Raw genomic sequence first — 25,744 nt, 5'->3', positions numbered from 1 at the left:
GCTGTTTTATTTTTTTTTTAAGATTTTATTTATTTATTTGACAGAGAGACAGCGAGAGAGGGAACACAAGCAGGGCGAGAGGAAGAAGCAGGCCTCCCACCGAGCAGGGAGCTGGACACGGGGCTTGATCCCAGGACCCTAGGATCAAGACCTAAGCTGAAGGCAGATGCTTAACAACTGAGCCACCCAGGCGCCCCACAGCTGTTTTATTTTTAATGGGAGCCATTTGTAAACAAATTTACATTTCCTTGATTTTTAGGCCTTCACCCTCTAGTATAGTTATGAATAAGCTCACACTCTAGAATGGAGATAAAAATATCAGGATATCAATGAAGAGAGGACAGGAAAAATAGGTTTGTGTCCTCTACACATCGAGTTAGCTTCTGAAGAGATGTTTTTAAGAAATATGGGCCAACATGGAGAAACACTCTCTTTTACAATTACAGTCACATAAAAATGGATGATATATGGGTGGAAAACTAGTAAGGGTTATAAAACCTAAAGTAGAATGTCAATACCCTCTGTTGTTATAATAGTGTTTAAATAATGTCTATTTATTGATTTTATTTTATTTTATTTTTAAGTAGGCACCATGCCCAGCATGGAGCCCAAAGCAGAGCTTGAACTCATGACCCTGAAATCAAGACCTGAGCTGAGATCAAGAGTTGGACACTTAACCAACTGTGCCACCCAGGTGCCCCATGTCTTTTATTTTTAATGAGGAGGAAAGAAAACAGTGTAACAAGTAATACACACACATGAAGTAACCCTGCTCCTTTAGTTTGGTGTGTTAATAACTGGATATAAAACTAATCCTCAATCTGCCATTCCTCTTCTTTTTCCCTTTCTCCCTTGCCAGGCATAACTCTGTTCTCAATCACTCTGGGAGTAGCTGCCACTCCCAGATTCCCTGTGGCTGCCTATTCCCCTCATGCAAAGGAGTGACAACCCTCATGGCCGCAGGGGACTCATGACTGACTCTCTTCCAGAAGAGGTGCCTGAGAACTCTTACTAACAAAAGGTCCTTTTCATATCTCAACGACAGAGGTGTGGATTACCAAAGGCTTGGCTAGGCATCCACATCTCATTCTCAGTTTACTCCTAATAAGATGAAGCGGGAAGAACTTACTGACACAGGTAACTGGCTTGGGCATCTAAAACTCCAGGCCAGGTAAGGTTGCATCTCAATAATTCCCATCATTTGCTTTGCAGTCTGTCTGCAATTTTCCTAAGTCACCCCTAAAACATGGAGGTAAGAGTTGGGAATTCTAACTTTGGTTGAATGGATTCCATTGGCAATGTTGTCAGTCTGACCTTTTTTTTTTTTTTTAAGTGCTCATCTCATACTTTTTCATGAAGATCCAGGGCAGGGGAAGAATGCAATCCACTATTCCTACGTGGTATGTTTATGTGTAGCTATTATAACAAGCTATACTGACAAATGCCTAGGCTCAAATCTTAGTGCTATCATTTTTTAGTCTGGACTAATGCATCATCTTCCTTCTTTGTAATATGGGGGAAATACTGGTGTCTACTTCATATGGTTGGTGTGAGGATGAAATGAAATGATGCTTATGAAGTGTTTTCATGGTGCCTACTCTATAGTGAGGAACCCAATAAATGTTAGTAGTGTTAGTCATTACTATCATCATCTTTATTATACTGTCCCTCCATTCTTTACTTTATCCACCTCAAAGTGAGCTACAAGTAACTGGATGTAGCAGCAAGCACACAGAAACTGGAGATCCACAGAAAATGGATCTCTTCCATTCTACTAGCTGAGTAATGACCTTTGACAAGTTATTTTGCACATCTGAATCTGTGGCCACATCTATAAAATTCAGATAGTGACACTCACCCCCAGAGGGCTACTGGGAAGATCCAATGTAATAAGATACAGGAAAATGCTCGATGCATACTAAGTGCCCAGTAAATAATGGCTGAATCAGGACTTAGGTTTAGGTCACTCACCCCGCTTATCCCTTTTTAGCTTAGGTCTGCAACTAAAGAAGACATCCCACTCTCCTCGATGCCACTTCCAGCAAAGAGCAGGACAGGGAGCCAAAGCATTAGCAAACTTTTGGCAGGCACTGGACAAGGAATGTGATCACAAGACCACCGTGCAGAACTTTGACAACCGAATGTGCAAATTATGCTATTCAAGCTGGAATATCACCCAAGTGTGTTTTGGAACCACAGTGACCACATCCCAGCTGGACTGGGGAAGTGAAGCTGTCCAGCCAAGGGTTTTATTATTTTTATTTAAAAGTGTGAATCATCAGAAAATCAACCCTCTCCAGCCAGGTGCTGTATTCAGATTCCACACAATATCTACTTCTTTGGCAGCTGAGAAAGGGGAAAGTACCTATGAGAATTGTTCTGGGAAGATTTCAGAGGTCAACATCTTAGTGGTTCAACCAAGGTAACTTTGGAAATATCCTCTAAATTCTCTAGGACTCTGTTTCCTCATGTATAAAATAAGATAACAACAGGAAATGCTGTGTAGGTTGTTGTCAGGACTAAATGTGTGAAAAATGCTAAAAAGAGAGCATCATACATAGTTTAAGTGCCGGACGTGTATTTGCTACAATGATAATGATTACTGGACTAAGGCATTTGGGACTTTCCAAAGGCATCACATTTTCACCTCTGCTGTCATAAGCTTATATTCTTTTTGGAGAAAAAACTTTGTATATGACAAATGAAATGATAAATGGAGCTGTCTGAATACATGACAAACTGAACAAGATCCCTATTGTCTGGGTGACTGGGAATAATTCTATGTTGGAGAAAATCTTAGAGCTGAGCCTTGCAGGAAATTTAGGAATCAAAGTCATGGACAGGAGGGAAAGGGCATTATATGAAGGAAGGGTAAATAGCTTCGTAAAAATTGTCCAGCCTTCCCGGATGTCTTCAAAGAACTCTGGCAGCTTGGTTGTAACTTGACCCACAAAAAAGAAAGATCCACCATTTTCAGAATTTGCTTAAACTTCTTGATTTCACCTGCTTCATGCATCAACCCTTGCTTTCACTCTTCTGACCTCTCTGCCACTAACTGTCATGGCCTAGCTACTGTTTTAACCTGTTGTTGACCGTTAGGGCAAAACATGGTTTGGTCATTAAGTTTTTTACTCCAATTTCCCTCCTGACTATGGTTTCCTCTAGGAGACTCTCAGGGAATCATTCCTGCAGATGAATCCATGTCTCTGGAATCCTGTTTCCAAATACGATATCCACAGGGAGCCCCTCTAATGAGCAGATTGTGGGTAAGCTGTCACAGGCCCTGTCATGTTTTAAGGACAACGAATAAACAGATCAAACTCACTCCTGCAATCAAGGCAGTAGAAGGTAATAAAAGCTTGTTAAAGTCATACTCAATGAAGGAACTTCCTAGAAGCCCAGACCATTCAGCACAGAACCCCCCTCCCCCAAATTCTGACAGTGGATGTGAAACCAGGGCTCTGGATTCCACAGATGGATAGATTCTCACGTATTCCCAGAGATCTTCCCTGATGACTCTTATGTAAGTTCTACCACTGGTTTGTACAGTTGTTCCAGCACTCAATTACAATGACTTTGCTTTCTGCTTTGGGTAGTGTATATTTGCCAGCTGGAAGGTAAATTTCAAGGTAGTAATAGCTTCGCTGTTTTTTGTTTTTATGTTTCTAGAAACCTAAATTCTGCACTTGGTATATACAGGGAAAACACACACACATACTCTATAAGAACAACAATAAAAGCAAAACCAAAAACACTTTGAGGTTCTCTGATTTTGAAAAACAACATGAAGTCAGAAGTTTTAGATTCTAGCTCTGACCGTACAGCCTGCTAGCTAAGACATCTAGGTGTATTACCCAATTTTCTAAACTTCCTTCCACAGCTACAAAATAGAGATTATGAGACTAGTCTTGTTTACCCTAAGGAGAATCACAGTGCCAAGAGATAATAGATATAAAATCATATCTAGAGAACCTTTTCAAATAAAGGAAAACTAAAACTGAACTCAATCTCAATTTATAAAAAGTTTTGTTTTATTTGTATGTTTAAGGTAAAAGAAAAAAGACTTTTATGGGAGGAGGAGGAAAACATGGAAAAGATAGCCACTGTTTTGAGGACTAAAAGAGAAGAATTCTAATGTTATGTTTTTCATTTCAGAATTCTATTTTCTTATTTAGAGACAGAGAAGGGAAAAAGGTAGAATATTATTTTGTCTTTTTTTAACCCAAGGTTGGAGGAAACTGATGATGCAGGATTCAGGTTTGGCTGGGTTTCTGCTCATTTTGTATTGCCTAGATGTTTCTTAGACACTGCTGCTCATCAGGTACTGAAGGGAAATATGTTGGAGCGGTTGCCTGATATTGGATTGGCTGCACTCTATTATTTTTAGCTGACCTCTTAGAAACTATACATTAACTGTGCCAAGGGAAAATGTACAATCCTTTGTTCTGATGAAGTATAAGCTTTGGCTCCTTCTAAGACTGACCTACCAGGGTTCTTTGTGTTTCCCTCCTCTTCAGACATCTTCCTTTAGGACATTTTATTCCCCATTAGTGGTAGCAGGATTAAGGTCTAGTGCAATGTTGACGAAAGCTTTGAACAGAGAAAAGATTGCAATTCACTGGCTAACATGAGTGATTTGTGCCAATATCCAAAGTTTGTGAGCCTTGCGTTAATATGACTCTCTAATTATCCCTTGTACTCCTCATAATTAGGATAGGGCATACAGAGTCTAGTGGCCAGTGCAGAAAAATGAACCACAATCTTGTGAATGCCTGCTTCCTGCCAGACTTTTCTAGGCCTTCTAGGTTAAGCCACTTGATTTTTGCAATAGTGCCTGAGCCACATACTGTTACCTCTTTTTTTAGGATGAGTAAACTCATGTTAAATAATTTGCTCAAAACCACATGGCTGATAAGTGGCAGGGAATGCTTCTGAGAGGAGATGAGGTTAACCAAGTTCTGGTAGAGGTGAGATGCATCACCTAAGGAGTAGGAAGGGCATTTTATGTATGAGATTTGGCAGTACATGGGTGAAAGAGCTTGGACCAGAAGACAAAAGATTTAAATCCCAAAATGTGTTCTAATACTTTCTGTGTAACCCTGGACAAATCACTTCGCGATCTAGGTTTTTAGTTCTCTACCACATACTAGAACATAGGAAATTCTAATAAATTGTAGTTACCATCATCATCGTCATCATCAAAACCATTACTCTTACCAATACTAGAATTATCATTGTCACTAATACTTTATTTACTCTTAGCATTTTAGGAGGATATAAGCTAGTGGCTATAAAAATGTCTTGTACCAAAAACAAACTAGAAGCAATTTAAGAGTGTTGCAATTTATTTTAAATCCGAGGGAAATGAAAAATATAATTTTCAAATATAATAAATTAAACGCAGGGTAACTGCTGTGTACTTCAGAACTGTCTTGATTCAAGTCTTAGCCAGAGGTTTAACTCTTTAACGCTGAAAGATTTAACTGAACATATTGATAAAAAAAAGAAAGAAAAAAAAAGGAAACACATTTCACCAACCTCTCCAGGCCATGATATTTGCATTTATAAAGGTCAGCTATATATTTATTGTTCAGTTAATCATTGGCTTCATGTGGAAGCTTTAACAAGTTTAGTCAAATTTCCTAAAGGGCATTCCATCAAAAAGGAGGGGATATTAGTCAGAGATTAAAAAAAAAAAAAAAAACAAAAAAACAGGGTTTTCTTAAATATATGATTAGGGAGAAAAACAATAAAGATCCAAGGATTCTTTCTATGGCCAGAGGAGATAGAAGGGGAAGAAGACAGTCCATCTTCCACCAAAACTGTATATATGGCTCTGACACATATGTTAGCCTTGCCAAGCCCCAAGTGAGAAAGGAATAGATGCTAAGACACCTAGAATGTTGATGACTAGTTCCTGCCAGTAGAAATCTGTGAGTTGTATTAGTTCTATAAACACTTCTGAGAGTTCAAGCATTAATGAACAATTAACAGCTGCTATTAAACTTGGTGGTTTCTAAGTTGCAGTCACAGTGGTGATGCTGACAATAAAAAAATCACCATAACCCATCAGCATGTATTTTATCAATTTAGGATTACACTACTGTTCAAAGCTCATTTTTGTAGACTCCATTATAGCCTAACTCCTATATCAAAGGAAAATTCCGGAAATCAAGAAGAGACCACCACCATCAAAATCACTCTCCCCCTCATAGCTATTTTTCACATGTTCTGATATACTTTGTTTTCCCACAGATGTATATAAATTTCATAGAGTTGATAAACAAATTGTAATCCATTTGTCAGCCCCTCTCTATCCTTCTCTACCAGAAGGTATACAGATAGTATAAATTGTGCCACCAAAGATATACTGATAAGAGAAATATGATTATGTCACTTCTATATTTAAAAACCTGTGGAAGTCTCCCCTTGCTTACAAAATAAAATAATAGCTCACTAGTTGAGTGTATAAGGCCTTTTAAAAATCCAACTCTAATGGAACACACTTATTTCCCATTATTGACACAAATACTCTAATCTCTCATGGCAACACATCTACCACATTCCTGCATTCTGAAGGTCTCTCCTGTTTTGTTTGTTCATGCCATTACTTCTTCCCAAAATTCCCTTCCCCATTTACTATCTGCTTGTTCAACTCCTACTTACTCTTATCCTCTCCTAAACTTCTCTGGGCAGATCAGTTGCTCCTTCCTCTGGATCTCCAAAACGCTTTTAAAATATTTTAACAGAACAAACAGCAGTTTTCATTAATATGCTTTTAATTGTTACACATATGTCTGAGAGATCATTCCAGGCAATAACTGTGTCCTCACGCAATGCATAAAGCTTAGCAGGTGCTTAATTAATACACGTTAAAAGATACAGTGGGGAGACCTGGGCGGAGCAAGATGGCGGAGGAGTAGGAGACCTGGATTTCGTCTGGTCTCAGGAATTCAGCTGAATAGGGATCAAACCATTCTGAACACCTACGAACTCAACAGGAGATCGAAGATAAAAATAGTAACAACACTCCGAACAGAGAAGCAACCACTTACTGGAAGGTAGGGCGTGCGGAGAAGTGAATCCGCGGCGATATTCGGGAGGATAGACGGCAAGGAGGGGGCCTCCCTCGGCCGCTTTTGGCAAGTGATAGAGCCGCGGAGCACAAAATCGGAACTTTTAGAAGTTGGCTCCGCTGAGGGACGTTGCTCCAGTGGCTAAGCGGGGGGTGGAACCCTCGTGGGACAGTGTGGTCTCAGGACCCTCGGGGTCACAGAAAGACCGGGGGTGCCTGAGTGCAGCAGAGCTCCCAAGTATCGGAGCGGGGAAGCCGGCTGCAGAGAGGGAGCCGAGGCGTGGGCTCTGAGCTCGGGGTTGCCATAGACTGTGATCTGCAGCACAGTCAGGCAACTGCTCCTCCAGCAGGGACCCAACAAGCGGCAGATCCGGGGAGATTCCCCTTCCTCCCCCGGGAGGAGCGGCGCGGGAGCACACCGCAGGGATCTGCTGGGTTTGGAGACTCCACACAGGGTCGGGTGCTAGGGATAGAAACACTCGGTCACAGGCCGGGTGAGCACGGAGCGTGGCCGGAGACCGAGGAGACAGGAGTGACTGGCTGCTTTTCTCTGGGGCAGCACTGAGGAGCGAGCCCCGAGTTCTTGCCTCCTCTGGGGCGGAGATTGGGAGGCCGCCATTTTCACTGTCATCCTCCAAAGCCATATAGCAAGCTTGCAGGGAACAAAAGCTTCTGAGAGCAAACCCCAGCAGCTTGCTTAGCCCACACCAACAAGGGCGGGAAAATTCCGCGTCCGGCAAAGACATTTGGGAACCACAGCAACGGGCCCATCCCCCAGAAGATCAGCACGAACAGCCAGAAAGCCAAGACCAAGTTTACCGATCAAGGAGAATGGGAGAACTCCAGTGCTAGGGCAATACTGCATATAGAATTCATGGCTTTTTTTACCATGATTCATTAGTTTTTCAAAGTTAATTGTTTAAGTGTTTTTTTAATTTCTTTCTCCATTTTTCACCCAACATCTTATCAATCTCTTTTTTTGAAAAAACATTTTTTATTTTTCATTTTTAGAGTCATATTTTATCCCTTCATAGTAGTTACCCTTATTTTTGGCATATATATATATATATGTTGTTCTCTCTTTAAAATTTTGAGATACAGTTTCTTCTAACAGATCAAAATATACCCTAAATCACTAGTGTATGGCTTTCTTCTAGTGTCCTGCCTGATCACATTCTCTCCCTTTTTTTTTTAAATCTTCTTCTTTCTTTTTTCAAACAACTTCTTATCTTATCAATTCCTTTTATAAAATCTTTTATAATTTTCATCTTTACAGTCATCTGCCATCCCTTCATTGTATCAACCCTTATTTTGTACATATATAAGTCTTTCTTCCTTTAAAATTTTAGGAGGCACATTTTTCTAACAGACCAAAATACGCCCAAAATCTAGTGTGTGGCACTGATCTATGCACTAGCCTGATCATATTTGATCATATTCAGTTTTTTTGTATTGTTCTGTTTTTGTTTTTAATCTTTTTTTTATTTTTTTCTTTCTTTCTTTCCTCTTTCTTCTTTCTTTCCCTTTCTTTTGCCCTGGTTTCAGGTCTTTTCTGATTTGTATACAGTATATTTGCTGGGGACGTTGTTAACCTGTTAGCATTTTGTTCTCTCATTCATCTATTCTCCTTTGGACAAAATGACAAGATGAAAAAAATCATCTCAGCAAAAAGAACAAGAGGTAATACCGTCAACCAGGGACCTACTCAATACGGACATTAGTACGATGTCGGACCTAGAGTTCAGAATCATGACTTTAAAGATACTAGCTGAGCTTGAAAAAGGCGTGGAAGTTATTAGACAAACCCTTTCTGGAGAAATAAAAGAACTAAAATCTAACCAAGTCGAAATCAAAAAGGCTATTAATGAGGTGCAATCAAAAATGGGGGCACTAACTGCTAGGATAAATGAGGCAGAAGAGAGAATCAGCGATATAGAAGACCAAATGATGGAAAATAAAGAGGCTGAGAAAAAGAGAGAGAAAAAAACTACAGGATCACGAGGGCAGAATTCGAGAGATAAGCGATACGATAAGACGAAACCACATTAGAAAATTGGGATCCCAGAAGAAGAAGAGAGAGAGAGAGGGGCAGAAGGTATATTGGAGCAAATAATAGCAGAGAACTTCCCTAAGGTGGGGAAGGAAACAGGCATCAAAATCCAGGAGGCACAGAGAACCCCTCTCAAAATCCATAAAAATAGGTCAACACCCCGACATCTAAGAGTAAAATTTACGAGTCTCAGAGACAAAGAGAAAACACTGAAAGCAGCTCGGGAGAAGAGATATGTAACCTACAATGGTAGAAACATTAGATTGGCAACAGACCTATCCACAGACACCTGGCAGGCCAGAAAGGACTGGCATGAGATATTCAGAGCACTAAACGAGAAAAATATGCAGCCAAGAATACTATATCCAGCTAGGCTCTCATTGAAAATTGAAAAAGAGATAAAAAGCTTCCAAGACAAACAAAAACTAAAGGAATTTGCAAACAGGAAAACCAGCCCTCCAAGAAATATTGAAAGGGCTCCTCTAAGCAAAGAGAGAGATTAAAGCAGCACAGATCAGAAAGGAGCACAGACAATATACAGTAACAGTCACCTTACAGGCAATACAATGGCACTAAATTCATACCTTTTAATAGTTACCCTGAATGTAAATGGGCTCAATGCCCCAATCAAAAGACACAGGCTATCAGATTGGATTAAAAAACAAGACCCATCCATATGCTGTCTGCAAGAGACTCATTTTAGACCCAAAGACACCCCCACATTGAAAGAGAGGGGGTGGAAAACCATTTACCATGCTAATGGACACCAAAAGAAAGCTGGGGTGGCAATCCTTATATCAGACAAATTAGATTTTAAAACAAAGACTGTAATAAGAGATGAGGAAGGACACTATATCCTACTTAAAGGGTCTATCCAACAAGAAGATCTAACAATTGTAAATATCAATGCCCTGAACATGGGAGCAGCCAATCATATAAGGCAATTAATAACAAAAGCGAAGAAACACATTGACAGCAATACAATAATAGTGGGGGACTTTCACACCCCCCTGACTGAAATGGACAGATCATCTAAGCAAAAGATCAACAAGGAAATAAAGACTTTACATGACACACTGGACCAAATGGACTTCACGACATATTCAGAACATTCCATCCCAAAGCAACGGAATACACATTCTTCTCTAGTGCCCATGGAACATTCTCCAGAATGGATCACATCCTAGGTCACAAATCAGGTCTCAACCGGTACCAAAAGATTGGGACCATTCCCTGCATATTTTCAGACCACAATGCTTTGAAACTAGAACTCAGTCACAAGAGGAAAGTCAGAAAGAACTCAAATACATGGAGGCTAAAGAGCATCCTACTAAGGGATGAATGGGTCAACCAGGAAATTAAAGAAGAATTAAAAACATTCATGGAAACCAATGAAAATGAAAACACAACTGTTCAAAATCTTTGGGATACAGCAAAGGCAGTCCTGAGAGGAAAGTATATAGCAATTCAAGCCTTTCTCAAAAAACTTGAAAGGGCTCAAATACACAACCTAACCCTACACCTAAAGGAGCCAGAGAAAGAACAGCAAATAAAGCCTAAACCCAGCAGGAGAAGAGATATAATCGAGATCAGAGAAGAAATCAATGAACTAGAAACCAAAAGAACAGTAGAACAGATCAACAAAACTAGGAGCGGTTCTTTGAAAGAATTAATAAGATTGTTAAACCCCTGGCCAGACTTATCAAAAAGAAAAGAGAAATGACCCAAATAAACAAAATCATGAATGAAAGAGGAGAGATCACAACCAACAACAAAGAAATACAATTATAAGAACATATTATGAGCAACTCTATGCCAGGAAATTAGATAACCTGGAAGAAATGGGTGCATTCCTAGATGTATCAACTACCAAAATTGAACCAGGAAGAAAGAGAAAACCTGAACAGACCTATAACCATTAAGGAAATTGAAGCAGTCATCAAAAATCTCCCAACAAACAAAAGCCCAGGGCCAGATGGCTTCCCAGGGGAATTCTATCAGACACTTAAAGAAGAATTAATACCTATTCTCCTGAAACTGTTCCAAAAAATAGAAATGGAAGGAAAACTTCCAAACTGATTTTATGAGGCCACCATTACCTTGATCCCAAAACTAAAGACCCCATCCAAAAGGAGAATTACAGACCAATATCCTTGATGAACATGGATGCAAAAATTCTCACCAAAATACTAGCCAATAGGATCCAACAGTACATTAAAAGGATTATTCACCATGACCAAGTGGGATTTATCCCTGGGCTGCAAGGCTGGTTCAACATCCGCAAATCAATCAACGTGATACAATACATTAACAGAAGAAAGAACAAGAATCATATGATCCTCTCAATAGATGCAGAAAAAGCATTTGACAAAGTACAGCATCCTTTCTTGATCAAAACTGTTCAGAGTAGAGGGATAGAGGGTACATACCTCAATATCATAAAAGCCATCTATGAAAAACCTACAGCGAATATCATTCTCAATGGGGAAAAGCTGAGAGCTTTTCCCCTAAGGTCAGGAACGCGGCAGGGATGTCCACTGTCACCACTGTTATTCAACATAGTATTAGAAGTCCTAGCCACAGCAATCAGACAACAAAAGAAATCAAAGGCATCCAAATTGGCAAAGAGGAAGTCAAACTCTCACTCTTTGCAGATGATATGATACTTTATGTGGAAAACCCAAAACTGCTAGAACTCATACAGGAATTCAGTCAAGTAGCAGGATATAAAATCAATGCACAGAAATCAGTGGCATTCCTATACACCAACAAGAAGACAGAAGAGAGACAAATTAAGGAGTCGATCCCATTTACAATTGCACCCAAAACCATAAGATACCTAGGAATAAATTTAATCAAAGAGGCAAAGGATCTGTACTCAGCACACTATAAAATACTCAGGAAAGAAATTGAAGAAGACAGAAAGAAATGGAAAAACGTTCCATGCTCATGGATTGGGAGAACCAACATTGTGAAGATGTCAATGCTACCTAGAGCAATCTACACATTCAATGCAATCCCCATCAAAATACCATCCACTTTTTTCAAAGAAATGGAACAAATAATCCTAAAATTTGTATGGAACCAGAAGAGACCCCGAATAACCAGAGGAATATTGAAAAAGAAAAGCAAACCTGGCCGCATCACAATTCCGGACTTCCAGCTCTATACAAAACTGTCATCATCAAGACAGTATGGTACTGGCACAAAAACAGACACATAGATCAATGGAACAGAATCGAGAGCCCAGAAATGGACCCGCAACTCTATGGTCAACTCATCTTTGACAAGGCAGGAAAGAATGTCCAATGGCAAAAAGACAGTCTCTTCAACAAATGGTGTTGGGAAAATTGGACAGCCACATGCAGAAGAATGAAACTGGACCATTTCCTTACACCACACACAAAAATAGACTCCAAATGGTTGAAAGACCTAAACGTGAGAGGGGGGTCCATCCAAATCCTAAAGGAGAACACAGGTAGCAATCTCTTTGACCTCAGCCGCAGCAACTTCTTCCTAGAAACATCGCCAAAAGCAAGGGAAGCCAGGGCAAAAATGAACAATTGGGATTTCATCAAGATTAAAATTTTTTGCACAGCAAAAGAAACAGTCCACAAAACCAAAAGACAACTGACAGAATGGGAGAAGATAGTTGCAAATGACATATCAGATAAAGGGCTAGTATCCAAAATCTATAAAGAACTTATCAAACTCAACACCCAAAGAACAAATAATCCAATCAAGAAATGGGCAGAAGACATGAACAGACATTTTTCCAAAGAAGACATCCAAATGGCCAACAGGCACATGAAAAATTGCTCACCATCGCTCGGCATCAGGGAAATCCAAATCAAAACCTCAATGAGATACCACCTCACACCTGTCAGAATGGGTAAAATTAACAAGTCAGGAAACGACATATGTTGGCGAGGATGTGGAGAAAGGGGAACCCTCCTACACTGTTGGTGGGAATGCAAGCTGGTGCAACCCCTCTGGAAAACAGTATGGAGGTTCCTCAAACAGTTGAAAATAGAGCTACCATACGATCCAGCAATTGCACTACTGGGTTTTTACCCCAAAGATACATGTGTAGGGATCCCAAGGGGTACGTGCACCCCGATGTTTATAGCAGCAATGTCCACAATAGCCAAATTGTGAAAAGAGCCAAGATGTCCATCAACAGATGAATGGATAAAGAAGAAGTGGTATATATACACAATGGACTATTATGCAGGCATCAAAAGGAATGAGATCTTGCCATTTGCAACGACGTGGATGGAACTGGAGGGTGTTATGCTGAGTGAAATAAGTCAATCAGAGAAAGACATGTATCATATGACCTCATTGATATGAGGAATTCTTAATCTGAGGAAAGAAACTGAGGGTTGCTGAGTGGTGGGGGGTGGAAGGGATGGGGTGGCTGGGTGATAGACATTGGGTAGGGTATGTGCTATGGTGAGTGCTGTGAATTGTGCAACACTGTTGAATCACAGATCTGTAGTTCTGAAACAAATAATGCAATATATGTTAAGAAAAAAGAAAAAGAAGAAGATAGCAGGAGGGGAAGAATGAAGGGGAATAAGTCGGAGGGGGAGACGAACCATGAGAGACGATGGACTCTGAAAAACAAACTGAGGGTTCTAAAGGGGAAGGGGTTGGGGGAATGGGTTAGCCTGGTGATGGGTATTAAGGAGGGCACGTTCTGCGTGGAGCACTGGGTGTTATGCACAAACAATGAATCATGGAACACTACATCAAGAACTAATGATGTAATGTATGGTGATTAACATAACAATAAAAAATTAAAAAAAAAAGATACAGTGGGGAATCTTCCTTTCTTTTTGGAATATATACTTATTTCCCTTTAGTCATTAATTCAACAAATAGGTTTTTAAAAACAGTATCTACTATGTGTTAGTCATTGAGCAACATCCATGACAGAAATCTGCAATTTCTGCCAAAGCATCACACTGAATCTAAAGTAACAGGAACCAAGTGAGACCACTTTAAGTAGCTTTTATGCAAACATTTTAATCTGTCATGCTCCGCTCCATGGGTGAAGGAACTGTAAATGAAGTATTTGGCTCTCAGAGAGTTACAGCACAATTCTTGGCTCACTTTGATAAATATTGATCTTGTATAAATTACTCAGGAGAGGCAGTCGATGGTTCTCTGAGCAACACACACAACCCCCACTCCCCTTTATGCAAAGACATAAATCATTTATGAATAGAGCCCTACATGCTCTATGAATAAGACCCTTGGATTCCAAGATGACTGATACTCAAGTATTTTTCTCATTTGAGTGCAGACCTAATTTAAGCAAGCAGTCAGACTACATGAAGTTACAATGCCCTTTTGTTCACTGTAAGGTGAGAGATGCATAATAGGCTTTCAAGGGTGAACATCGTATGTTTTAAAATAAACACCATTAAATGCGATTGCACATTTGTGCCTTTAATAAAGCTGATTGTGAGGGGATAACTCTTTAGAAAAATCTCATGTCATGTTCATTCAATTTTAAGTTTTAGTCGCTGGTGGAAAGAGGAGGGTTAGCTCATGTATGTGTATGGAATTGTGGAGAATTCATTTTCTTTACTACAGTTGAATCAAGCCCTTGGTTTCATCTGGAAAGTTGTGAATAGCACAATAAGGGGTCTGTGTGTGGTGAGGTGTCATTAAAGTAAAGAACCAAAGGGCCGCAAACACTGGTTTTCAGGGATTCTTGTGGTAAGATTAACAATGAGAGTGTTTACCCTCTAGAGACTTCATCATTGAAGGCACAAGAGGGAGGATAAAGAGACAAACTGACAAATAGGTTCTGGTGTCTTGGCAGGAGCTGGAATTTGTCATCAGAGCTCACACAAAGGGGCAAAATGCTGAAACATCTTGGGAACAGTAAAGGAATGTGATTTATGGTTTTTGGTACCTTTATTTATGGGACTTTCCCCACCTTGAATGATTTTTGCCCTCCAATTCTAGCTTCTGCACATTCTATGCACTGTTGTCAGCTTCATTCACAACTTAAACTGCATATAACCCATGACACAAGAGATCCTATTTTAAAGCAATTGATGCCAAAAAATCTTTAATGAGGACTCAGAGACATATATTCAGGGAAGATTATTGCAGAATTATCTACAAAGGAGAATACGGAAAACCATCTAAGTAAATGCCCACAGTAGAAGATTGGTTAAACAAACTATGAGACATTCCTACAAAAGAATGAAATGCAGTAGTTACAAATGCAGCAGGTGAATATGAATGTACCAAATACCAGGTTGTCCAAGTTGTATTGAAGATAAAAAAAAGGGGGGGGATGCTTAAGAGTATTTACAGTATGATTTCTTTTAAGCAAATAAAACCACCATAGTGTATATATACATACACAGATAGGGTTTATGATGGTTGTATCTTGGGAACATAATTAGAATAAGAAGGGCAGAATTTTCCCTTCTTACATTAAATACATTTGTATTAGTTGAATTCATTAAAATGTATAAGGGTAATTGCTTGGTTTGGTTTTGGTAACTGAACAGAATTTTTTAAAAAATCTTACTTGTCTTTCAAATCCAAACTCAAATACCATCTTATCTAGGGGTGAATTCTCCCATTTCTGCAATGCAGAATTTTGTACCAATTTTGTAATATTTGCTGCACACTGTTGCAGAATTATGGGGAGAGTACCTAATTTGATACCAGAGTTCAAATCCAATTGTGCTACTTTCTAGTGGTAGTGTAATCTTGGGAAATCAAATAACTTCTAAGCATAAATATTTCTTTCTACAAAATGAGAGAAACAATATTATGTCCACAGGATCCTTAGGAGTTGCAAAATAAGAGGCATTAATATACTATGCGTTGTATATTAATACACAATGATAAACATTGTGCACTTATTTTGTGCAGCTTATGTCAATTCCCATGAGAAAAGGGACCACTATATTCATTAATTTACTTATGCACACAGAATGAGAAACTGTTGTGTGTCAAGCACTGTGCTAAGCTCTAGGGATACAACAGTAAACAAGAAAGACAGTATCTCCTCCCACATGAAATTTAGTTAAGTAAAGAAATCACAAAAATAATCAGACAATCACCAACAGTGCAGTAAGTGTTATAATAGGCTATTCAAGAAACTCTGTAGAAAGTAGTATTTTCAACTGAGATCTGGAGGATGAATAAGCTTTAGCAGCCAGAGAAAGTGAAAAGGAATCGAAGAGTATGTCCAGGCGAGATAATAGACAAGTGAAAACATGAAATAAGTCCAGCATGCTGGCACTTAAACAGTGAGGAGAGAGGACACAGAATATGTGGTCTCACACCTCCCTGACATGCCTCCTTTATTCTGGAGAGGCTCACTCTCCAGAATAATCAGTGGGGACTCACAATATCCTAGAATTTAGAATTTAAACATCTTCTAAGCAACTAATTCCACAGACGCTGGAGGATAAAGGGTCTGAGACTCAAAAGAACCAGCATCATCTTAGTACTTATCCAGAAACCCAGAAGGCTCCTCCAGGAGACATGAACCTACTCAACCTTCTTCAGAGCTAGGTCACAGGGCCAAAGAAATTTTCTAAATTGGGTATTCTGGGAGACAGAGCGGATGGGAGGGTGAAGGTGATGGGGAGATGCATGTTTGTTTATTTGGAGTGGGAGATATGTCAGGAACTGGTTAGATACATCAACTCAACATACCTTTGGTGTAATTAAGGGTAAAGACTCAGAGAGAGGGGATGTATAAGCCTCCAAATCCCAGGTGCTTAAAAATCAAGAAGTTTCTGACTATAGAGAAAGCTCTGGCATTAAGACAAATACTTGAAAAAAAAAAAGTATACTGTATGTGAGTAACGTTATACAAAAACAAAGAACCGAAGAATTTCAGGGCTCAAACAGACTTCTGAAGTCACCTGGCTATCTCTCTTGTTTTATGGAAATAAACTGAGACCCAGGGATGATGAATTCTACTCATTCATCCATGCAAGCACCATGAATCATCTCTACTAGGTGCTCCCAGTCCTATATGCAGGGAACTCAAAGATGGAAGAGTTGCTTTTCTCTGGCTACATGATGGCTAGTAGTAAGCTCTTTAAGGTATCTTCAGATATGACACAATACAGTGGAAACAGCAAAAGTCAAAAAGACAGTACTAAACTTGTTCTCAAAGGAAGTATGGGGCTTTCACAGGCTCAAAGGGGGAAGATACTGCAGACAGAGCAATCAAGACACACAGGCAGTAGCATAAGCAGACTAAATGAAGACAGGAAATGACAACAAAGCATTTACAACCACAGCAGCAATTTTAGACCACCTGGTCAGGATATGAATGGCACTTCCTTAACATCAATCCCATACCTGAACAGAAAGGAAACTTGAAGGTGATGGATAAATTCACATCTTCTGATCCCGTATTTGCTAACCCTAAGCATCACTAATACATTATGAATTTGAGTTTCTAGGAATTTTATTTTCCAAAGGTTAAAGGAAGAAAAAGGCATGAATGTGTGTTACCCACTTAATTCAGATTTTTAAGGAAGGAAATAATGGTATCTGCAAGGTAGATAAGTGGAAGGAGTGGTAGTAGAAGTGGGGCAGGATGCATTTTAAATATGCCTGCTTATGTACTTAATTTTATTTAGTTTTCACAATAACTTGGGGTGTGAATATGATTACCCCTATTTCAGGGATGAGAAAAATCGAGGCTCAGAGACATTTAGTGACTTGCCAGGGGCACAAAGCCAATCGGTGCTGGACTCAGTTTGAGTCCTACCTAGTCCATCTCCAATACAAGTGTTCCTTCTGTTACATGATAATTTCTCCCAAGAACCCAGGGGAAAGAGGCTGCAGTATCCTGAATTACATTAAAAGTAAAGCAATATAAACAATTTTAAAAAGGGATATGTACAATTCCATGACTGAAGACTATAAAAGAAATATAGCTTGTGAAGGATAGGTAAGTTTTCCCCTAACATTTTATTATGAAAATTTTCAAACATACAGAAAAGTTGAAAGAATTATATAGTGAACACCCATCAACCCACCACCTAGACTGTACAATTAACACTGTGCCGTTTTTGCTTCATCAAGATTGGTCTTCTTTTAAAAAAGTAAAATTCTGACTATGTAATCACTAACAATTATAAGTATAATAATAAGTCTACAAATGGTTATAAAAAATGTAAATACTAAACCATAAGTTCCATGAGGTCAAGAACCATGTTTGTTCGTTTATCTCTGTATAACCAATGCTCAGCTTGGCTCTTGGCACAGAGTTGGCCCTTGACACAGAGTCGGCCCTTGACAAACCTTTACTGAATGAATGGATAACATAATCCCAGTGAGTAAAAACAGGCTTCACCTAAGAAGCTCCTACAGCATGTCCTCTGATAAATGAATACTAGAGGAGAAAATGTTCTATAGTTGGAAGGAGCCACAATTCATTGGGAATCAATGTATCAGAGGAGTATCAGTTTGGGAAAAGCAAGAATAAACTGAAGCTAGCTTTTCTGCATCTCCCAACACACACTGCACCAGGATGTGGAGGTTAAAACTAACATGGTAAAACTCATGAGAGATTAGTGTGAAGTCATTCATTTCAGTGAAGGATCATTACACAAGTACAGGATGGGGCAACTGTTGCTAGACAGAATTTATATATTAAAATTCGGAAGGAAGGTGGAAAGGGAATTGATTATTATGAGCCAATAGTATAAATATATGGCAAAAAAAAAACTATCTGCCAGACTTGGACAGTATGAGGGAGTGGGGGTGGGGAGGGAGCATAGATTATAAGAAGTAATAGTACCACTGTACTCTCAGTATTCCTCTCAACACAGGGAGCCATAACAGTGCTATTCAATAAACTAATATGTCTACAGGAATAGAGGAGGTGGTTTTGGTGAGAAGGGGTCAGAAAATTATTGTAGTTAGAATCACTAAAGGAACTGGGGATGTAACGTACAGCATGGTATCCATGGTTAATACTGCTGTGTGTTACATAGCGGGTTGTTGAAGGAATGGATCCTGAGGGTTCTCATTCCAAGGAGAAATGGTTTTTTCTTTTCTTTTTATTGTGTCTATGTAGGATGATGGATATTGGCTGAGCCTGTCATGGTGGTCAATTTGCAATCTACGTAAACCGAGCCACCACGCTGCACACCTTAAATGTGTATGGTGATGTATATCCATTGTTTCCCCAAAAAGCTGGGGGGGAAAAGGAACTTGGGATGTTTAGACTAAGGAGGACAGAACAAGGGAGAATATGATAATGATCTTCAAGTATCTGAAGGGCCAACAAAAAAGGAAGTAGAGATAATGGTCTCAGATGGCACCTAAGCTGACTACATATACTCACATTTATGGATATAAAATATACACATAGTCACATTTTATCTTTTTAAAATATGCAATAAAATATACACACATAAATACATTCATCGGGATTCAAACATAAGGGCTGAAACATAAGGACTATTAACACTTCATGGACCAGAAATGAAGAGAACATAGATGAGATAAAATTGCAGAGAAAGCCGCAGGTCAGGACTCATGGGAAGAAAGCATTTGTCAAGGATAGGGACACAACAAGGTAACCCAAGTTCAGAGGTAGGCTACCTCTGATATTTCCCACAAGAGGAGGAGAGCAGCCAGGCAGGTTAACCACCATCTACCCCCCACCCGCTATACTCACACACCCCAGAAATGGAGGAATCTGCCTCCAGATTCCAATGGTGAATGTGGGATCTTGAGACAGACAGACAGGGTGGCTCCTAGGTGCTGCTGCTGCAGGAGACCATGTGATGGCACCAGAGGTCCTGCCACACCCACTGGAAACTGGGTGGAGAAAGGATTATAGCTACAGCTTACACACTGCCTCTCCAGCAAGCAGAAAGATGAACTTGGCAATCTCAACTACAAAGATGAGCACAAAATGAAGAAACACCAAATAGCCAAGACAATTTCTGAGCATGAAAGGAGACAATTCAACAAACAAAACTTATACCTGAAGGAAAAGAGTTCATGGGGCAATCAGAGCAGGGCTTGTGGAAAAAGACTATATAGGTTCTTTATTATTTCTGGGAGTAAAGCTAAGTAAGGCCAGTAGATGAAAGTAGCAGGAAGTTAGACTTAAGCACAGTGTGAAATAAGAACTTCTCAAAAACAATGTTCATTCAACAATGAACTTCAATAAAGCACATACAGCTCTAGCCTTGATTCCATCCTATATGGCATTTTTATCAAATGCTTAAGTAAAGGCACAAAAAGATAAGTTACCAAAACAGAGCAACTTAGCTTAAAGAAAAAAAAATGGTTAGCCAACAGACTAAAATTAACTGGCCCAGATCCCAGGGAACAGGAATAAATAACCTATAATCACTGGGCCTGGCATACAGTAGCCTACAATAAGTATTTGTTGAATAAACTTAAGCACTATCAGGGCAAATACATGTCCATCTTCTTCAAACATGAATAAGTGTTCAATATTCAGACACAGCGAGTGTTGACTGAGTTTTCATTCTAGTAGCAAAGCCGCTAATAAATAAACATATAATATAAATGCAAGTGGTCATAACTGGCACAAATAAAAATTCAGATGGGTAAAGCGATAGAGAATAATGTGCAGTTAGTTTTGAGTCATTTGTTTTGTTTTGCAGCTGAGAGAGACTACTTTAGAGAAGGAGACATCTGAGCAGAGGCCTACACAAAGTGAGGCAGTGTTATTAGTTATCTGCTGCGTGTAACAAATTACCCCAGAACTTACTGGTTTAAAACAAAACCTTTACTATATCTCCATATTTCAGAGTGCCTGCACCGGGGCATGGGTTAGCTGGTTATGGTGTCCCTGGCTCGGCAGCTCCTGCAAGGCTGCCATCAAGATGTCCTCTGGGACTGCAGTAATTGCAAAGCCCGACAGGGAAGGATCTGCTTCCAATCTCACTCTGAAGGTTGTTGCAGGATTCAATTCCTCCCAGGCTGTTGGAAAGTGTCTCAGTTCTGACCAGCTATTGGCCGAGAGCCCACTTTCAGTTCTTTGTCATACCAGGCTCTCCATAGGGTAGCTCACAAATGGCAACTTGCTTCATTGGCAAAAGTGTGCGAGAAGAGCTGGAGAGAATAAGCAAGAATGAAGTGACAGTCTTTTATAACCAAAGGTTTATATGACATCCCATCACTGTTGCTACTCTTCAGAGAAAACCTATTCTATTCTATCCCACTCTTTAGAAGCAAGTCATTAGGTTTAGTTCACATACAGGGCAGGGGGGGAGGATTACACAAAGGTGTGACTACCAGGAGGTAGTGATCATTGGGAGCCATGTCAAAAAGCTGCCAACCATGGGCAGAGCACTGTATACAGATCTGGGGGAACAGCATTCCAGATGTTGGGAATAGCAATGCAAAGACCAAGGCAAATTTGAGGTGGAGAGAGAAGGCTGGAGAGAAATAAGAAAAGGAGGTAGAGCTTGAAAGGCAGGCAGGGGCCAGTTCCTAGGTCACATGGAACTGTTCAGGTCTTGGCAGTCTGGATTCAGCTATGAGCGGTAAAGAAAATTCCTTGGAGAGATTTGAGAAGAGGTTAAACTAACCTTTCTTTTATGAAATCGTGGTGGTAGTAAATGGCACATTCTATTCACTTATTTGTTTGGTTTGATTTACTTTTAACGACCTTTCTGAGGGGAAGCTGGCAATACCATGTCAGTTGGTTTCTATATTAAAAAATTATTTTATTGGTTCCTAACCACCCCGAATCTGACAAACTGGTGATCTATAAGATGATTCAAAATCATAACTTTTCTGGCACGTGAGCTCCTCTTTGCTGCATCTGGGGAAGGAGGATGCATTAATTTATTATTATCATTATTTACTATGATTCTGTGATTATTCACTGCAATGAACTGAGCCTGTCCCACTGCAACTTCAAGCAGAAGTCAGGGAACACAGGGAGTCGGAGGAGGAGCGGTACAGTGGAGGTGATCCGGACTGTGTATGTGGAGCCACGGGGGCAGTCCACCCACGGCCCCTGAGCGTTCAAGGAATGGAGGGTCTACTTCCTCCCAGAGAACGAACACACGTAAATTGCTGATTCCTTCTCCCGAGTCATCTGGGTCAGTTAATCCCAGCACAGGGCTGCCAGCTGAGCTCTTCCCTGGCCAAGCTGCTCCGCTTTGAAATTCTCCCCCAGGCTACCTCGCCCAGTGATGTCAGCCAGGGTGAGCGCCCTGCCAGGCCTCCCCTCTTACAAGATGATGTGCAAGGGGAAATGCACACTGTTTGTGCTCCGGAAACATCTGGTTGATCCGCTAGTCCTCAAGCGGGTCCCTGGCTGTTTTATAAGTTAGGGGAACAGAATAGGATGGGAAGACATGGAGCTTCAGTGATTACCCAACCCCGACAGCGAGTTACAAGCTGAAAGGAGATGTGAGGAAACGGCCTCCCTGGCAGGCCCTCTCCAGGGACCCGGCACCATTGCTGCACAGTCACATTTCCTAGCTTGTAATGGAAAACAAATGCTGTTTACAAGAGCTTAAAGTAGCTGAAATGGGAATGTGAGCCAAGGGGTATATGGAGGGTGAACTTCTACTTGAAAGCTTTCAGCAGTCCAGTAATTATTCAGTACCAGGCCTGAAATACAGGCTCCTGATGAGGACATTATTCTCTTTCCCTTGGAAAATGAAACACCACATTCATTGGTAAGCAGAATCCATGACCACTTAAAAACAGATCCAGCCCCTTGTAAGCTGTCTGACAGAAAACAAAAGTTGCTGTATGTCCTTCACTGAGCTCTATACCGTTTTTGTCCTGCTTGGTATCCAATGGCTTTTTCTCAGTTTATGAACCACTAGAGAAATCAGGTAAAATAGATAGGAGAAAATGGACTTGGTGTGCTGCCCCTTCCCCCCAACCAACCTCCATACCTGTCCCTGGGGGAATACAGTTTTTCTGAACATTCAAGATTCTGGCCTGCAAATGAAAAGCTCCTCTCTTCTCCTTCTGCTTTACCTCCTGCCTCTCCCCCCACCCCCCAGTTCAATCATTAAGACCTTTCCAGTGCGTGGACTTTCAGAGAGTATAAGTCCTTCAAGGGTGTTGAATCCAAATGGGTAGCAAAAGGGATTTTTTTTTTAATTTTAAGTAATAAAGCAAAAAACAAAAATAACCCTGAAAGACAAAACAATTCTAGCTTTAAAAAATTTCTGAAAGTTCATTTTTTCTCAAAGCCCACACTTCGGTGAGAATTAGATGGAACACAGGATTAAGCATAAATTTTTTGGTGCCCTTCTTTCTGGCATAGTGGTCAGACTGAGATCATGGGGCTTTAGGGTTGTTGCTCCACCACGGATTCATTCATTCCTTCAGCAGAGGCTGAGTAATTTTTGCATTCTGTATATTGAGAATATAGTTGGGAGCAAGACAAGGTTCCCTGCTCTCCAGTCTTTATACATGAACAAAGGTGAAATGATCTAATGTATGCAAAGTGCTACGCCTGTGCCTAACATTTCATAAGCGGTCAATAAATGGTAGCCCTTATTAGCTAATACCCCCAATTGCCCATATCTATCTGTTTCTCACTCCCCGGCCTCTGCTTTTGTCTGTGAAGAAAATCCTCACTAAGTTTTGTCAAATTTCTGTCCAAATGCAAGATTTATTGTAAGAAATTGGCTCACATGATAAGGTAGGCTGAGCTGTCCCAAGAAAATTCTGGAAACTAATTTTAAGTAGACATATCATAAAATATAGTTATTGTAGAAAAGCTCACTTATAAACTTTTGTCTTACTTAAATATACTTAATCTACTTGTTCATCACAATTATGTTTAGATTACTCATGAAAATTTCAGGAGACATGAAACAGCTAACCATCTAAAGTTACCTTTCTTGCTGACAAATGCTGTGACAGAATTTGATGTGAATTTAACATGAGCCTATTTGACTCTTAGTAAACTGAGGTGGAATAAAAGTATTATACTTAATACTGATAACTCTGAAGACATTCCTGTTTTAATTAAGCCAATAAACTTAAACTAGCTTTTATTTCCTGAGGGCTGTCCTAGATCATGTGAACTTGCAAAATATTTGAGTTAGTTTCTATATTTCTGAGAGTATATTTATATAACGCCTATTGTCTTTAAACCAATTAAGTTGAACTCTTTACAAATTAAATTTGGCAGGTCAAAAACAGAACTACCCTACAATCCAGCAATTACACCACTAGGTATTTACCCAAAAGGATACATGCACCCCGAGGTTTATAGCAACACTATCTACAATAGCCAAATTATGGAAATAGCCCAAGTGTCCACTGACTGATGAATGCATAAAGAAGATGTAGTATATATACACACGGACTATTACTCGGCTATAAAAAAGAATGAAATTTTCCCATTTGCAATGACATGGATAGGGCTACAGAGTATCAGGCTAAGCGAAATAAGTCAGTCAGAGAAAGACTAATACCATAAGATTTCACTCATACGTGGAATTTAAGAAACAAATGAGCAAGGGGGTAAAAAAGAGAGAGAGAGGCAAACCAAGAAACAAGACTCAACTCGAGATAACACACTGATGGTTACCAGAGGGGAGGGAGGTGGGGGGATGGGGAAGATAGGAGATGGGGATTAAGGAGTGCACTTATGATGAGCATTGGGTTATGTGTGCAAGTGTTGAATCACTATAATGGATGCCTGAAACTAACATCACACTGCATGTTAACTGGAATTTAAATAAAAACTTTTTTAAAAAACTAATTTTGGTGATACCCATCAGAGGTACAAAAAAAAAAAAAAAAAACCTGCCCATGTATCTAGAGCATACATATATAACTAGACATAAATACACAAATAGTTTGAACAGATCCTACAGGTTTCATTTTAAAATTTTAGCCATGAGACAGGTATCAAACGCAAAAGTTTATGAAAGGACACGGTTTATAAAAGGACAGCTGGATCCAAATGGTGTTTCTGGCAGATGGAATAAGCTTACCTGCTCAGCTAGCTTTTTATTTAATATGAAAGAGACTTTTAAGATTTTTCATAGATCTAGCTTTCAAAATAGCCTTTTCTTTTATCCTCTCCTGATAAAAATTGTCTTGGTTCCTGGAAAAAACTGCCTAAAATACTTACATCACAATAGGCACAGAGGAAAAATGCAAGTTCCATCCAGACGGATTCTTGTTCCCTAAGTCCAGATCTTTTACAATATCTGCAAGCCTTTTGAGATGAATACAGGAGGTTTAGGGACTGGTAAAAAAGATAAGTGGATTTTGAATTGTTTTCGGAACCACATTTTTGTTCTGATAAAGACTCATTTGTAAGATAAGCAAAACTCCTTTTAATTCCTCAAAGAACTGAGTTGCATCCTGAATGATATGGAGACTGCTCCACCCATCCAACTACATTATCCTCAATTTGCATCTTTATTTCAGGGAGAAGACTTTCAACGAAGGTGAAAATCAAAAGATCCCTATGTTCTAGATTCAGAGCTGTGTGTCTTTGAAATGTTCTAGTGAGTCCTCACACAAGGTTCCAGAATGTTCTTCATTCTTTCTGGGTCCATAGTTTCATTTACCATAGGGAGAAGGCCTAAAACACATTTCCTGTCAGGCTTTGAATACCAGCTTCC

General features: G+C 39.8%; 1 long non-coding RNA gene across 1 annotated transcript in view; it reads right to left on the bottom strand.

Annotated features, from left to right (window-relative positions):
- LOC148163468 (uncharacterized) overlaps nucleotides 1–25,744 on the bottom strand; it is a 43,046-nt gene that overhangs the window by 7,596 nt on the left and 9,706 nt on the right. The gene's annotated exons all lie outside the window — the stretch shown is intronic.

The sequence above is a fragment of the Eumetopias jubatus genome, unplaced genomic scaffold, assembly GCF_037043125.1.
Source record: "Eumetopias jubatus isolate StellerSeaLion01/CBP00866 unplaced genomic scaffold, mEumJub1_p1.0 scaffold_10, whole genome shotgun sequence".
NCBI lineage: Eukaryota > Metazoa > Chordata > Mammalia > Carnivora > Otariidae > Eumetopias > Eumetopias jubatus.
This window is presented reverse-complemented; position numbering and strand designations above follow the sequence as displayed.